We start from the raw sequence: 18,606 nt of genomic DNA on the forward strand, positions 1-18,606 counted from the left end.
CAGTCCATGTTGGGCTCTGCGAAATTTCCTGTTGGCACAAGCTTCCATCCATTCGATATAAAGCCATTATTACTCTTCCCAAGTCACCAATCCTCCACCTGGTGGATATAGGAGACAATCTGGGTGTTATAATTTGCAATAATTCTTCAGCGGAGCAGCTACACTGAATTAGGCGTAGGATTATTCTATCGTAAACGGAGGCATCTGTAAGAGGAATAATATTCAAATAATGGTGTTCCCGTTTGGCGATGATCCAGGATTATTGCAAAGTCGTCCCTTATAACTACACCTGTACGTAACAGGTGCAGGTCGGATATAAAACCAACCTGGGGTCTACTTCCTTCCTTCTGTTAGTTGCGGTTTTTTCTATGCGCACCTCTCACACAGCCGCACCTTGGTAATTGAACCTAAATCAAATTCACATTCACTGATTGATGTGTTTTATTTATTAGGTTTTGGCAATATACATCTCGAATAAAGTGAGGAGTGAAATATATTTATCTCAAATTCGTCTAGAGCATGAATTATTTTTGAAGGTTTTTTCATTTTTATTATTTTTATATATAAATCAATCGTGCTTTCAATGACTCAACATATTGATCAATAATAGTTGTTAATTTACTTGATCTTAAAGTATATTTTTGATTTCAGGTTTTCTATCATCTTTGTGCAGTAATATTCATTTTGTAGTCGCATATTAATGCATTGATTTTTATCTTTTCTCCAGCTCTTCGCTTCACTTGTATCTTCATTGTTTTGAAATACTTTTAGATTTTTAGAAGGAGGTAGAGCTCGTTCAAGAGAAAGCTGCAAATTTAATCGAATTCGGTGTAGAGCATTTCATCATCAGAATATTTATTTCACAAATGGGGGTGCTGGAGTTCACGAGGCCACCATAATTTACTTCCATAATTTTCCTATCTTCCGCAGGCTTTCCACGGGGTGGCTCCATAAAACGGGGAGATATTCGGGCAGTATATCTTTTTTGTGTGTGAAATTAGAAGATTTAAGCTAAAACTGAGTAACATCTTTTTGTTGGCGATAATCAAGATTCACAAAATATTGTTCTCCATAAGGACAGTTGAAGGCATAAGCTAGATATCGAAAAAGTGTCTTTCAAAAGGAAATAACCATATTTCAGTTACTCGAAAAACGATGGCGCATTCACGAATGTTGAAAGGCACTTCACTCCACTCATTATGAAAAAAAAAACGGTATTACTTTTTTGGGGTGAACGTATAATTGGAATTTTCATGTGAATACATTCATAGCGGATATTGCATTAGACACGAACTTCTTCAACATTCAATTACCCACGTACAGAATTCCCTCTCAATTTCTGAACGATTTGAACCGACCTCTCATGCACATGACTCCAATAAAACCGGCATATGCGTTGAGAATACCGGTTCCACTCGAATTAAACTATAAAAAAAAATAGAAAACCTCAAATTCCTCTAACAAGCATCGCAAAAAACGAAAAGTTCGTCTTTTATCCTACCTGAGCCCCTACAAAGCCCTCTAGATCTCCCTTCTGACTGGCCGAAAGAGTCGAAAGCTCTCACCGAGATGAAAAAGCTTCATATACCTTTTTGCGTACAGATATAGCGTGCCGGTCCAATTAGCCTGAGTTTATCCCGGACGAAGAATCTCAACCGGGATGACGTCGTGAGCTGGCTGGGCCGGTTCTCCTTCTCGCTCTGGAGCTGTTATCGGTTCAAGGGGGTCAATGCTGCTGAGACAAGAGCAGGTAATTTTGCTTGACGAAGGCGTGAGTGAAAGCAGGACGAAAATGTTATTGGGATACACTGGGCTGTAGTGGAGAGAGGCGAAATCAACGAAGAAATTAATTTTGGTTTGTTGTTTTATACGAATCTTGAACTGGAACTGGAAATCATTCTCTAGTTCAATAGATACAGCGTCCAATTATCGGATGTATCGTTTAACTCTCTGTTTTGATTCCTTCAAGAAAATTTTCGAGCTGATCTGGTTTTTTCATGAAGTCAACTTTCCAGTATTGGTCATTTGTACTCCCTGACAGATCTTCTTCTCGCTTAGAAGATGCATCTGGTCCTGTGAACAAGTCAAGGCGAATTTGATCCCAAGGAAATGTTTTCAGACGTGAACAGAAATGTATAGAAGACTCGAGTTAACCTCAACTACTCATTGCTTAACATTTTCTCTCTCTCTTCATTCTCTTCCTTCTCATTTGGACGTTTATGTTGTAAAAATTTATTTTCTCAAGAATAGGAGGAAACAGTAATTGTTCAGTTACACACCGAAGTACTAGATGCTTTCTCCAACGAACAAGAGTTTATTGCAGTCCTTTTCGATATTAATAAGGCCTTTGATACAACGAGTATTGACTTAATTAGAGCAATGCAACAAAAACGGCAATATTGTGCACTTCATCAAAAACCTCATAAAGGAGAGAACTTTCAGAGTGAGATGCTCCGAACAATAGGTACTCTCAACAGAACGGTCTACCCCAGGGGTCAGTCATAGGTACCACATTATTCCTCATATCTATCGAAGACGTTGTTGACCTCATCACCATGAAGCCATCAATTTTTACTGATGATTTATTGATTATGTGTCGTGTAAACTCCTCTGATACTACAACAAAGCTAATAGAACGTTGTATAGACAAATTGGAAAATTGGTCGAAAACTTCAGGATTCATTTTCTCACAGTCTGAAACAGCTGATGACCTAAATAGATAATAATAACAAATAGCAATAGTTGTTCTTAATTGAAAAGTTATTTTCGTGGAAGTTGAAGTTTCACATCAATGAAATTAAAAATAAACCCCCCTCAAGAAACTGAGTCATCCGAATAATTGGTATTCGAATTGAAGGAATTGAAAGTATGCTTCTATAGCCTGACCCAACCAAGTTAATGCCAACCATCATTATATCCCCATAATTCAAGTTCAGAAGCAAACTTACCCAGTGGAAAAGCAATCCAATTAAAACTTCAATTCAACAAGTATGAACGGATATTTCGGTCAACAGCAGAATGCATTTCGGAATTATTTCCATTCCTAAACAGCTTCACTACTGTTTCTACAAGAACCTCTAGAGGAAACCTAGCTGCCATTAGCCCTAACTATCCCCAACTATTATTACCCCAATTTGCTGAACGGTAACCGTGTATAAGACAATATTAGCGAGTGTACCGCCTGTAATAATAGCCAACCTACGTTATTTCGGGATTATCAAAAGTAGGGTTAGATGTAATCGTTGGAGGTCTTAACCGTTCTGCTATCTACGAACTCAGCTGTGCAGTTATAATTAATTTTCAGATTTAAAATCCAATCGGAATCTGATATATGGTCAATTTGGAATGTTGTTTATCTTTATATGGCAATATTTAGGTATATCGATGAGGTATTGATAACTTCACTATATCAAGGTAGCCTCTGGTGGTTTTGCTAGATTGCCATGTATCACCTGATGAAATAGTTGCGATTTCATAAAACTATATGGTTAATCAAGGGATAATCGATTATGTATATTGATAATATAATCAATCAAAGGGATGGATACAGAATCACATGTATGAGGATATATTGAAAAATTCTTAGCCTACTATGGAACCAAACAAAATTTCAATGTCAAAATATTTTATTACTCAACATATTCTCCTCTTAATTAGATACATTTATTACGACGATCCTGACACGTCTCTAGACCTTTCAAAAAAAATTTTCTTCTTGCTCTGCAAACCAGACGTCCACAGCTTTTATTACCTCCTCGTTAGAAGAAAATTTACGACCTTTTAAACTTTTTTTCAGTTGTGGAAAGAGGTTATAGTCGGATGGAGCCAAATCTGGTGAATAAAGGGGGTGTTCTAGTAATTCAAACCCTAAATCACGAATGTTTTGCATGACAACATGAGATTTGTGCGCAGGGTCGTTGTCTTGCAAAAACAAAACACCTTTGGATAACTTTCCGCTCTCCGTCTTTTCTCTTTAATTTTTTCCCATAGAGTCGTCAGTAATGTCGAATAGTAATATCCGGTTATTGTTCTACCCTTATCCAAAAAATCATGATTACTCCATGGCAATCCTAAAAAACTGCAGCAAGAACTTTTCCATCAGATTTTTGGACACGCGTGTTTTTGTTAACATTTCATGTGAACAAAAAATCAATCCACTTCTTTCAACGCAAGACACGGATGAATTCATTCTTCTGAATAGATGTCGTTTTATTTTCTTACCCTATGTAGCACGAATAGAACAAACAGCGTGAAGGAAGAACTCAACAATAAAACGTATTTTCATATGAGAAATGGGTCAACATTGCTACCTCGAGTGGAAAGTTATTTCCGTTGCAGCGAAATAAATTTTGCGACCGCACTAGAAGTGAAATTTTTTATTCAGATTCGCTTAACAGGTAATTAATTCGATATCAGATTGCAAAAGTAGGAAGCAATAGTTGCATTTCATTTCAAATATACAAGAACTGATATATCCATGCATGGTGTTCGATTTTGTGGAAAGCATTTCACAATCATTTCACATCAAATGAAATATACTAAGCGACATAAAATAAGAGTACTTAGCCGAGAGTTTCGAAATGTAGCAAAAATATGATAAAATAAGGACATAACTCGCAGAAACGAATTTATTAGACGATAAAAGTGTAGTAATACATCACCGAGTCTGAACATAAAGCCTATGAACGATAGCTTCATCCACCCGGATGCAATAATTCGAAAAGAACTGTTATACCTAGGGAGAAATCAATTTGTAGATTGATTGTAGGAATATCCATCATCTGGGCACAGAAAGCAACGACATATTTCGAAGTTCCCGATTCAGCATAGCTTGATATATCGCTAGGCACAGCTGAATATCGGGTCTTATATCGGGAAAACTTCTAAAGCGTTCACGGATATGACGTAAGAAACAAACTTTTTCGTTTAACGATTTCATTCCTGTTCTGCATGTTCGATAAGATCTAAATTGGTTGAATTTTATTTCCTCCACGCTAATCGGCTTATGCAACATACGTAAGGGGTTTTATGGTATCACGAAATACGTAGGTATATATATACAGCGACTGAAGTTGGTGCTTTTTTGGGAATATAATTAGCCCAAAAAAGATACTCTGCGTCAATCTTTCATTTGACTACCAAAGCAGAATTATCTGTTGGGAGCAGATGCTTTCGAAGCCTGATTCCCAGCTTGTATATTTTTTCAGGTTCAGGAAGTAGGTAGCTCCATTAAGTTTCTCATCAGATCACCTTTTTTTCAACTGAAGTGCTATTTAATCAGTTCTCATTTTTAGTGACGAATATATCATTACTTCAAACAAGTTCCATAGAGTGATTACTCCGGGTATGACTTCATTGAAACTTTATCCTTTATCTTGAGGTTCTGAACCTCATTATTATTCCCATGAATCCTGTGACACCCTATATATTAGGGACTATTTCGTGAAATATTCTGTTGACAGACTTCGTGTGATGGGAAAGGTTTAAAGAGGGTTTAGTTTACTTTCTGGAGTGTATAGGGCAGAATTGGGTCTATCTGATGTACAAGAATTTCTGTTCAACAAATGCAAAGCCTTCCAACTAGGATTTCTGTGAGTGTGAGTACAAGTTAAGAGGATATTTCGAAAAATTCTTAGCCTACTATAGAACCAAACAAAATTTCAATATCAAAATATGTTATTACTCAAATATTCTCCTCTTAATTGGATACATTTATTACAGCGAACCTGCAACGTCTCTAGACCTATAAAGAAAAAATTTCTTCTTGCTCAGCAAACCAGACCTCCAAAGCTTTCATTACCTCCTTGTTGGAAAAAAATTTACGACCTTTCAAACATTTTTTCAGCTGAGGAAAGAGATAAAAGAGAGAGAGGTAAATATCTACACAATACTGGATGCAAAAATATATTGACTACGAACGAGAATACATACATTGAAAATTATAAAAATATTTTCTTGGAAATAAACTGATTCACTCACATCACTTATTCAAGGTCCATAGAACTAGTAACTACGGAAATTCATTCAGATTGAGCAGGTTTTGATAAACATTCCAAATAAAGAAATAATGAATAATAAACAATATTTTTCTCAAGTGGAATATAGGCATTAATTATTATCTACAGAAAATAATTCACTTTCTAGAATTGTGAAAACTTATAGGAAGATATTTCTATTTCATATCCAATGTAATATAGCTAAAAAGCTCCTCAAAGCTTACTCATATAACAGTCTCATGCATATTAGTCTAGGCCTGATCGTAATTCCATGTATGTGGACTCTAACACCTCGTTCATTCCAATCTCAATTTTCCACTATGCTAATAACCCTAATGGACTTTTTATCTATGCGAGATACTCGAAATAGAGCAATTGGGGCGATTTACACGATTTAGCGACGTTTCAGAGTGGAAAAGGAAAATGTACAAGTACTAAAAGGGTCACTACAACACACGAAAACATCTGGCGGACGCATCGCGCACGATATCATGATTCATTTCGTGTTATGCGCCCATTCCCTCACCTAAACCAACAATTTTCTGCACCAAGTCACGGCATCCCTCTCCACCGATAAAAACTTTGGGGTGTGGAGTTCTACGATAGGATGTGGAACATAAGTTACCTACCAGAATCAGACGCTCGTTACGATATCGTGTATGTGCTTCGTCCAACGGATACATTCTGAAAATTTAGTCCCCCGTCGGTGATTAAGAGAAGAAATGCAAATTTTTTATATCCAAAATCTCCAAAATATGAAGAATTTTAAAACACCCCATTATCGTAGGTACAGTAAAAAAGTGATCTGATTGAAATTTCATAGTATATCACAGTAGTAGTTTGAGCTCTTAAATATCAAGAGAACACCTTGGAAAGGCTTGAGAATTTTTTGAACTTGCATCAATATTTTTCATCGTGGAATACGCTGGCAAATTATTGAGCCTACTTGTTGCAAATTGGCGAATGCGCTATGTAACACACATTCGTTGGAGAAATCAATATACAGAGTGGATTAAAAATAAAAATAGTCTTTTCTAACGCATTTCTGTAGTTTTGCCAATTGTGAGTTGATGATAACTATTGATAAAGTTCAATTTTTCTTCCTCTAGAATAACCATCAGATTCAATGGAACCAATGGGTTATTTCTGAGCGACAAAGGGCTTCATGAACGTCAATGATTTTGCTGTTTTTCAATAAAGAGTAATATAGACTCTTTTCCTATTCGAATATAGTTTTTTATTATCTGGAATGCAATTATTCCTATTCATTCAATTCACCGAACCAGCCAATTCACAAATTTCGTCATAAGAGCTCTGAAACCCGAAGCTTTTCATTTTTATTCACCGTCAAAGAAAAAACGAGCACAATCTTTCATCTTTATCATTAGATTGCTCACGCACTGGCAAAACGGGCACGAACGCAATAGGAAAACGAACAATTTGACGTGTCAATAAAACTGATTTACGTGTCACGACGCAGCCTTAACTGTAGTTCATTTTATATGGCATATTAGAATAATAACTGCACTTATTTAATGAATAGATGCATACACGCTCGGATGAACGGCAAATTCTTGGGTTGTCGTGTCCAGTCCACATTCATTATGGCGACCGAACGTTTACTATCATTTCTGAATGGATGAATAAACGCCTTTTAACTTGTTATGAAAATTTCTGGTGTTCGCACGAGCTCGTAAAATTTATTCAACTTGCAAAGGAGTTGGGTCAGGTTCGGAATGTAGAGGGTGTTTCAGTAATAGGGGAATTGCTGGCGAGTTTTGGTGTCAGTGTATTATTGCATGCCAGGACCAAAGGAAACATATTGGAGTCGGAGAGTATGACGTGGTTTGGGGAAATGATTGGTTGCTCAGTTTTATACAGTTAATTGTTAACGTTTCTTGATTATAAGTTGTACTGGCTGTATACTGTTGTGGTGAGGCATACCCTAACCTACGCATCTATGGAGTGGTTTATTTCCATGAGGGAGTTCTATAGCCCCACCTTTATGACTATTTCATCAGAGGAAAGAATCCCTTAGCTTTAAGGGGTCTCTGTTTACTGGGAGTGTCTGTTGGGCAGAAATGACAACTTCATATCTTATGAGAGATTTCTATTGAAGACGAATGGAGGATGGAATTTAAAAAGAAAGAATTGTTCCGCATTCTGATCTTACTGTGGGCTCTGTAGAGCTTTTCTATTTTGAGTTGCGTTTCGTCCAATTCAATAACTCTATAGTACTTTGTTGGTGGGTTCAGTTCCGTTTAAAAAGATTCTTAAAATTCTTATTTTCTACGAACAAGTAGTGCTTAGGGATATCCGACTCAGTTGAGATATTTGCGAATAAATATATATTTGCATGGAAAGAATCTTCTACATTTCTCATGTCGCTTGTGAACATTTCACCGAGTACAATCAGAACAATTCTTCCATCAGTATCGTATAATATTTTGTCAGAAACTATGTGGGTTAATCATGACTATATATTTGCTGCGGTAGGTATAAAATGAAAGGGGTTTCATAAAACTATACATTTGTCCTCTAAATCATTCTTCATTAAATTTAACCAACCGCAAATATTTGCTCGGAGTCGATATTCATACGCAAAATGTTGGCAAAAAGCTACGTAGACGTGAAACGCGTTCGATATACGCATGGCAAATATGAGGGATGTGTTGAAAAATGCATAGGAGTTGGTTGGGCTTCATCCATTCAGACCTTTCACTGTTCGTACTTATCTCTTCATTTCCAGCGAATTGACAAACATTTCTAGACTTCTGCTCCACGGGGTTTTATATTGGGTGATATCTGATGAAAATCTAGAATCACAAGATCGAAATAGTATGGAAATTTCGTATGGTTGTCATCGAATTTTTCTGTAAAATGTTTCGGTTTTTATGATTCACACGGTATTTAGTACATTCAAACAACAACGGTGACTTTTACTGTCGATTGGTTCTATACTTTTAGTCTTGTCACTCATCTCCTTATAGTGATTTCATTGTCTTTTTCGGTTAGGATTGTAATATTTGAAGTTTTCTTGGAAACATTTTTTTGAAATAAGCGAATCAAACTTGAATTTCTACAAAATTTTATCAGTACTGCTATCGATTAGCAAGACGTAAGCTTTTAAGGTTATAAAATTGAACCGTATTCCTCGAAAATGAACAACGATGAAGCTACCCCTGGGTTAGGTTAGACAATAAAATAATATTGAAAAAAGTTCAGGGAATTTCAAAGGTTCATCAAATTTTATCATCGAATTCTTTTGAAAGATCCTCTGAATGGCGGTGGACCAGCTTCTCAGGTATGGAACTCTTTTCTGAAGGCTTACCTCACCCATACCCATACGACCCAACCCTTATTTAGTCACGATCAGAATCTATAGCTATCATATATCTTCTGGAGTTACAAGAAACTTCGGAGACCACAGTAATAACAACATTAACCGTTCATCTGATCGAAATATTACCTCCAAGTCAATAGACCTCTACGCCTTATTATTGGGAAAATTGTTACGTACATTCACCCCCTCAGACGTGACGGATCGGAATCATCGATTGGTGAAATGGGGATGAAAGAAAAGGTAGGCGTTGGGACCTCGAAAACTAATAAAATTTTTACTTGCTTTTCCAATACTCGAGTGGTTTCGTCCGATTATTACTAGCTATTGACATTTGCCAATGTTTTTTTGAAAATCTTACATTTGTGTTTCCTATTACATCATTCACCAAAATCAGCCAAAATTTTTACGCAGAGAAGATATTCCTCAAACTAAATTGAGAACAACATATTCCTATCTTCTCCTTCGTTTTCTCTCCTTTCTTTTGTTTCAGATGAAACTTAGAGATGGGGGGAATTTTTTTTTATCCCAATAAGGAGATACCCTTCAGTATTGAAAGGTCAAAAAAATTTTACTACACTACTTACGTGGAGACGAATCAATGCGATAAGAATGGGGTATTCTGAAAAATTTCGTATTCATCATCGGCAAAAATATTTTTTCACAGCGAGTGCCTCGAAAGTAATTTATTACTCTCAAGTAGCGAATTCCCGACGAAGAAATAAGGTTACATTCGCCAGTCCCCCTTCATCTTCATTACATTAATCTTCATTAGATTAAAAGCTCATAAATTTGTCGTTGAGCCACATTATTCTGGATATCCGAATTTTTACCGAGATAACTGCAGCTGACAGGGTGGTAAAGAAACAAATTGGCCCTCGGCCGGCTTCGAACTCGTCATAAAATACATCTTATCATTTTCTCGAGTCGAACTTCCGCATATTTCGACCAATCCATTCGGAATAGTTACGAGCCCATAATCCGATCATTTCGGTCGGGATTTGGATGGAGCTACGCGAGACCGACTTTTTCTAGATGAATTATTAATTTGCCACGAAAAATTGAGGGAATCAAACTGATGAGGCTTTGGAACTATCTGCCGCTGGACTATTTCACGCAGAGCTTCGACCTGCAGAACTTCAAGTGGGTAGGTAACGTATTGATGAAATTCCCTTCTCGATAATACTTACAAAGTGCTCCTTGTATTTTATTTCAACGAACGTGGAACGATTTAGTAAAAATAATCTATAGACCGATGTGGTACCACCCCAAATATCCTAGTACCTATTCACGGTGTTTTACAAATAACTGAAAATAGTCAAACTGGATTACGTTGCATTCAAAGTATTAAAATTACATATTACTAAGAAAAATTGTGACTTCTCACTTATGGGGAGTCCGGGAGAGTTGACCTCTTTTCACTCTGAAGAAGTTGTATCTGTAAATGGCAGCAACTCATTTTTTTGCCTGAAGATATCATGCCCAAATAGGTAACGATAGATAATAGTGGAGTGTTGGTGAGATGAACATTTTGAGTACAGCAATTCTTTTTTTAAGAACCGAAAATGGGCTCATTTATCCCTAAACCATGGAAGAGTTGAACAGGGGGCGAGAAAGACTTGACCATAAGTTGTTTTATCAGGAAATGCATTGAAAGAAAACAATTTCCAATGACCACCGATTGTCTATGTCAAGGTTTTCATCATCGAAATCATCGGATGTATCAGAGTATGAAATACATATATAATGAAGTTCCTATTTAAAATGAATTGAGACTCAATTGCGTTTCTCTGCAAAAATAGAGGGTATCTTTATTAACAATAACAAAACTCACAATATAACAAACCTGCAAAAATAGAGGGAAACAACATTTAAAGCCTCTAATTCAACCTTCTTCAATATAATTGTTGAACTGAAACTATTTATTATGACAATTCGAAAAAACTTCAAAATTTATTATAAAGTGTCAGTTCGGCCATTCCAGGTAACGCGAATATAATATTTGAGAAAAGCTCTGCGATTTTAATGCTTTTCTTTACAAATATTATATTCGCGTTACCTGGAATGGCCGAACTGACACTTTATAATAAATTTTGAAGTTTTTTCGAATTGTCATAATAAATAGTTTCAGTTCAACAATTATATTGAAGAAGGTTGAATTAGAGGCTTTAAATGTTGTTTCCCTCTATTTTTGCAGGTTTTTTATATTGTGAGTTTTGTTATTGTTAATAAAGATACCCTCTATTTTTGCAGAGAAACGCAATTGAGTCTCAATTCATTTTAAATAGGAACTTCATTATAAAACAACATTTAAAGCCTCTAATTCAACCTTCTTCAATATAATTGTTGAACTGAAACTATTTATTATGACAATTCGAAAAAACTTCAAAATTTATTATAAAGTGTCAGTTCGGCCATTCCAGGTAACGCGAATATAATATTTGAGAAAAGCTCTGCGATTTTAATGCTTTTCTTTACACATATTTTCTATTTCGCTTATTTCCGAGATGTTTTTAACATTTTTGAACCTTTGCATATTTTTTTACATTTATTTCTATTATTCAATTTACTTTTTTCGAAGCAAACTATTATCTAAGCTCAGTGCGGGAAACTTGGACCACTGATTATGTCTCCCGACCATAGCATGGGTCAAGTCTCTCGCAGTCCCTTTTAGCCTATTCAACAGATGTTTTCTTGAAACTTCCACAACTTTCATTAAAAAGGCTCATCGTTTGTAAAACAATATTAATCAATGAAAGCAATAAAACTTGATAACACCACGCACCTATTAAACTCTTCAGACAGTTTAAAGAACAAAAATTATTCAATTTCTTACTTCCTTACAACAAAATCAACCCTCTCACTATCGAACTATTCTGATGGCGGCTAAAATGGAGCCGTCACTAGTTGTGCCTTGTTACATGTATGTAGTAAGCTATTCACGAGACCCTTAGCTCGAAATTTGAATTGAAATATTTGAGGTGGTTCAAGTCTCCTACCTGAGCAAGTCTCCCTGACTCTCCCTAACTCTCCCTAAGTATAAAAACACAATTTGCGCTTTCGCCATTTTGCAACGCATCACACATTGTAGTATTAATGGTACTTTGCTCCTAATGTCGTTAACCAATTACGAATTCTTTATACAAAATGATTCAGGACTTCCAGTGCTGTGAGAAAAAACTGCTGTGACAACGTGAGATCCACCTTCGAGTGGAATAAAGAACAGAATCGCTCGAGCGAGAGACGTTCGGTAAATATCTGACAAGAATTGCGCTTCTTATTCTGGCCGAATATCTCCATTAGCATTCCGGTACATGAACACCTTTGAGGGAACAAACTCCGGCCTAGGAGAATGGCCGTGTAAAACATCAACAGCATATTAGTAGACGTTCCACGTACTAGTCTCGCTTTGAACTTAATTGTGGGACTTAGTCGGGGTAAACAACAATTTTACGGTGCCTAAGGAGAAGAAAGGTCGTCTCATGGGGGAAATAACTTGATATGGGTAAATATAAACAGGCATGCGAATCTATAGGGATAATTGAGAAACTACCGCGTTTACCCAGAGTTGTTGATTCGAGATGCTTGAACGTATCCCCAGAATCGTCCTTGTACCCCGAGGGTTTTTCATCTTTTCAAGAGTTAGCTGACGTTTTTCATTCAATATTGATATTTTGGTAAGCTACTTTCCCTGTCACACCACACAAATTTTATATGCTTGAGACAAAGGCTCACGATGATTGCTATTTGTTGTAATTGTTATCTGAAATTAAGGACGACTCATTTTTGAAATAACTGTTTGTTACACTATCTGAAAAGGTGCGTGGTGCTATTTAGTTTGATTGCTTCCATTGATTAGGTAATATTGTTTTACAAACGATGAGCCTTTTTAATAATAGCTGAAAAAGTTTCAAGAAAACTTCTGTTGAATGACTAAAAGAGAATGCGGTAGACTTGACCCATGCTATGGTCTGGAGACATAATCAGTGGTCCAAGTTTCCCGCACTGAGCTTAAATAGAATGCTTCAAAAAAAAATTGGATAATAGAAATAAATATAAAAAATATTCAAAGTTACAAAAAAGTTAAAATCATCTGGGAAATGAGTGAGAGTTACTCTGAAATGGAAAATATGTTTTACAAACACTGATACATCTGATAATGAAAACCTTGACAAAGACAATCATTGGTCATTGGAAATTGTTTTCTTTCAATGTTTTTCCTGATAAACAAACTTAGGGTCAAGTCTCTCTTGCCCCATGTTCAACTGTCCCATGGGTTAGGGAGATATGTGCCAATTTTCGGTTCCTAAAAAAAATTGCCGTACTCAAAATGTTCATCTCACCATCACTCTTCTATTATCTATCTTTACCTACTTGGGCATGATATCTGATATCTTCACGCAAAAAAATGAGTTGCTACCATTTACAGATACAACTTAAGTGGCTTCAGAGTGAGAAGGGTTTCAACTCTCCCGGACTTTTCATACTTCAACGAGAAAATTTCTATTGCTTCAATAATTTACATAGTTCTTATGCAATTTCAATTGAATTTGATGTTATACAGGGTAGAAGTAAGTTGCAATTTCTCCAGATCTCTGAATACCTAGTGAAGGTTATTATTATAGTGACGCAATGATGGGTATTTGAATGAGTTCTTGAAGCCTGATCATCTCTCAACATTTTCTCAATGTCATAATGTTATAAATTGCAGGAAAAATCGTATTTCCTTTCAGGAAGGAGCTATTGACGTGAATTCAACAGGAAGATGTTAAGAGAAGATCGGGCTTCAAAAACTCATTGAAATACCCACCATTACGTCACTAATTACCTCCACGGGGTGTTCAGAAATTCAGATGAAATTTGAGTTTCAGTTCTACCCTGTATAACATCAAATTCAATTGAAATTCTTGCAGACTCGATATCAGGTGATGATCTAGATGAAATAGGCTACAAATGGAGAAGAAAATAATCAAAATCGATGCACACCTTGAAAAGTTACTCTGAAATGAATTTGGTGAAAATTTTTTCTGTCCGGTTTTTTTTGTCCAGGAGTGTATTCAAGAGGTATCCACTTCCATTTTTGCCCTGACGACCATCCTGAAGCACCCAACCGAATGGATTCGCGTCCTATCTTGAATCGTCACCGACAGGGCCAATTTTCGCCGTTTGATATTCAGCGACCGCAGAATTCAGATTGATCCTCCCCGGAGAAACCGCCGCGGAAACGATTTTAAGTATGTCCTTCGTCTAGACGTCGAAAATTGCAAAACGACCAATGAGCGTCGTCGTCTGTCGAATACGAGGCGAAGCCCACACAATCTCCCGAGTTATTACTATTCAGGCCGGGCTTGAGGTATGTGTTCTGGGCCTAGATACGCCACAAATGAACCGGCAGGATGCATGCGGAATACGCGGCCGCCGCCGCCGGTGCAGCAACATGTTACATTTTCGGCTACGGTCTGAAGCGAGTCATAAAGCATTCGTTGAATTTATCGCACCTGCGGGCACGGCCCCCCGATTTGTGCCCCGAATTGGATATTTGCTCTACTCATTTTGTGTATGATTTGGATTTCGTTGCTGGTTCGGCGGGGTCCATTAACATACGGCCTAACACGCAATGTGTTCGGCGGTCGTTGAACGAATTTTTGAATTACCGCACCGACCGCCTTCTGGAAACTCCCTATTACCTTTTCTCAAGGGCGGTTCCAGCATAATTTTTCGTAATTAGCGTATTTTTGCGCAAATATTTCAACAGTAGATTCTTGAGGTCAAAAGAAACACTTTTTTCCTCTGCCATTTTTACCGAATCGGCTCAGTTTAAAAGTTACAGGCTGTTGAAAAAACAATAAAAAAATTTTATTTTTTGTTCTATCTCACAGACGGTTTTATCGAATGAAATGAATTTCGGAATATAGTTTTTCATTCATTTGATGAATTTTTTTCGAACACAATATATCACCCTTGTCTTCCAGTTTTCTCATTATGACCATTACGTACCATAAAAATACCAAAAATTCAAAGAATCCAACTCTTGAAACTAAGTTGGACGCTACCGAATGATTATTTGAACGTTTTGTAAAATAAAAGTATTCTTCATATTTTCTCGTATAATGCGTCCTTTTCGAGTAATTCGATCTTCAAAAATTAAAAATTTTCTGTGAAATTTGAAAAATTGGGTACTTTGGCTGAATACAACTCTGTTCAAAAGATCCACAGTTGTGTAGTGTCACAGATTTAGCTAGCTGGCGGCTGTAGTTACTCTGAAGATAATTTTGTTTTTCCAGGAGTGGCTCATTGTGAAAACTTAAAATGTCTATATCTTTTTATAAGGATCGAATCGGAAGAAATGGTATAGGAAAAAATTGTTTCTTTTGACCTCAAGAATCTACTGTTAAAATATCTGTACGAGTAAAAGACTCACCCTGTATATTACAATTATAAAGATATACCTAGTATATTATATCAACTAACTCCTCACAGAATGTCGAATATAAAATTATGCCCCCACTCTAACATCACTGCCAGAATCACCACTGCATCGAGATCGATGAAATTTCGAGATTTATCACTAGAAGTGTTGCTCTTTTAGAATTTGTATCACATTTAGAACTACGATAATTTTCCTGGAAGAAAAACTACTCTATAGTTGACTTCAGAAAAATTCCCAAAAGGATGGGGTCAGTTGAAACTACCTCAAGACCGAACGGTTGTGCCGAAATGGATGAAGTTCTCATATTTTTTTACTAGAAGAGTTGCTCTTTCAGAATATGTATCATATTGAGATCTGCGATAATTTTCCTGGAAGAAAAACTACTCGCAAGTTGACCATCGAAAAATTCCCAAAAAGATGGGGTCAGTTGAAACTTCCTCAAGACCGAACGGTTGTGCCGAAATGGATGAAATTCTCAGATTTTCTACTAGAAGAGTTGCTCTTTCAGAACATGTATCACATTGAGATCTGCGATAATTTTCCTGGAAGGAAAACTGCTCGCAAAATGACCATCGAAAAATTCCCAAAAAGATGTGGTCAGTTAAAACTTCCTCAAGACCGATCGTTTGTGCCGAGATGGATGAAATTCACCGATTTATTACTAGAAGGGCTCTTTCAGAATATCACTCAGATTTGAATCTGCAATGATTTTTCTGGGAATAACACGTGTCGTAAGTTGACCTTCGAAAAATTCCAAAAAAATGGGATCAGTTAAAAAATCGTCAAGATCGAACGGTTACACAGAAGTCCATGAAATTACAAGATTTATTATTAGAGAAGTTCCTCTTTCAGAATGTGTGAGCTCTAGGATGATTTTTCTGAGAGATGCGCGTGTCGAATATTGACCGAATGGCACCGAGTCCAAGATTTGTTTCCAGATGATTTTATTTTCCTCTTCAAATACTAGTCCATAGCTTATATTTCAATTATAAAGATATACCTGTTTTATATCAACAAACACACAAGTCCAAATATAAAATCACTCCTGGAACCGCCACTGCATCTTCTGCCAACAGAAATCTCATAGAAAAGGGATCAACGTCACCTAAAAATATTCTGAGGGAATTGCTTGTTGAAAGCGCTGATAATACGCCAATTAATTTTACTAATTCAAAAGGTCGCCTTGGAGAAAACGAACGAATCAAAAACAGAGCTTAGTACGGACCATGTTGGTTCAACTGAAGTGTTTGATGAGGAGGATTTCCTGGATCTTCTAGAGACGAAGTGTCATATTCAACAATAGTGATGAGGTGTTTAACACGAACTGTGGTTGAATCAGACAAATTTCAAAATGAAGGGTCGTGACAGTTTTTCAAAAGTTAAAAATATCTTGAAATCAGCTCATCATCCAACCGCCTAGCTGTACACGCAATAATTGGGAAGGCAGAGAAAGAAAGCTATCAGAAAAAGTGGTTTTCCCATATCACATGGATTATTCGGTTGTTTTTCAGCCGATCCCTATGTCATGCTGCTGCTCAAACCTAAAATAAGTAGTTGATTGGTTTATTCTTATGAAATAATACTGTGTTGATGATAACTGCTTTTCGGTATTTATCGGGAATTCGCTCTATATATGACATATAATTACTACGATATGACTTCTGTGAAAGCACCCAATTGTCACCGCCCACGCATGATCTATGGATGCCGTTTGCCGCCCGGCATAGGGTCGCGGAAACTAGTTATAATTACCTATTATCGGAACAATATTGAAATTCCCAGAATTTGCATATTCGATATATTGCCACAATGCCGAGGCGCACTAGGGCGGAAAGTCCTCCTACAATTTCCTTTATTTCGTCCGGAACTATTGAAACTTTCGTCGTTATCCGGATAGTCTGCGCTCTCTGTGAAAAGGCCCGATACTATAAATATTCCGCCCGGGGCGCTTTTGCCCGACAGAAAGCCACTTTCCCGAATTTAAATTTCCACGGATACATTAACTCGGATTCTTATAGGACGGATGCTAGACGGGAGAAGTTTCGGGAACGGACATTCCAAGAGCGTCGGCATCCAAGAGGACCTTTTTCTTCATTTATCGCTCAAGAGATGCCACGGGATGCATCCTCAGCTGCGTTCTGGGAGGCAGCTCAGCTATGCGACGTTTTTCCAGATGGAGGAGTACTTTGAGTGCATAAGCGAATCCACCGAATGTGCGAGTGTTGCTTCTGTCAACTAATGTCACTTCACTATTTACAGTAAATCGTAAAGCCTTATAGAACATAGAATACCTATTCTATATTCCAAGGGTGAAGCGCCTACCCTTTGTGGACAAGGATTCATGCTTATTTCATTGACTTATTTAGGGTAGGCTTAACGTTAAGGCTTACTTATCTCCCTTATTTCCATTGCACGTACCTTAGCTATCACTGAAATAAGTATCCCGCCAAAAACATCAGGAAGAGATAGGCTTGCAGTCAGAAAAAGTTATTAAATCTCGTGTAGAGCCAAGCTTCTACACACACGACGACGATACTGAATCGGGATTTACTTGAGCGTCGTGGAGACTTGAGTGGATTTGAAGATTTAATGGTAGAAAGAAAAAAAAAGATTCTATGATGTATGCACTTTCAGCGGTGGGGAAATATTCTGCAGGTTTTCAAAGATGTACAAAAAAATCGTCAGGTGTATATACTCGAGCTTGTCAGATTAAAATACTATTTTTAAATATCTCCCTTTCTGTACCTCTAATCGTTTCTGTGTTCATTATGAAAGTCGTAGATAATAGAATTCTTCACAACTTTTGTCTGACGCAATTTTACATACTCTTAAACGTTTTC

The sequence above is a fragment of the Coccinella septempunctata genome, chromosome 2 (assembly GCF_907165205.1).
Source record: "Coccinella septempunctata chromosome 2, icCocSept1.1, whole genome shotgun sequence".
Lineage (NCBI taxonomy): Eukaryota > Metazoa > Arthropoda > Insecta > Coleoptera > Coccinellidae > Coccinella > Coccinella septempunctata.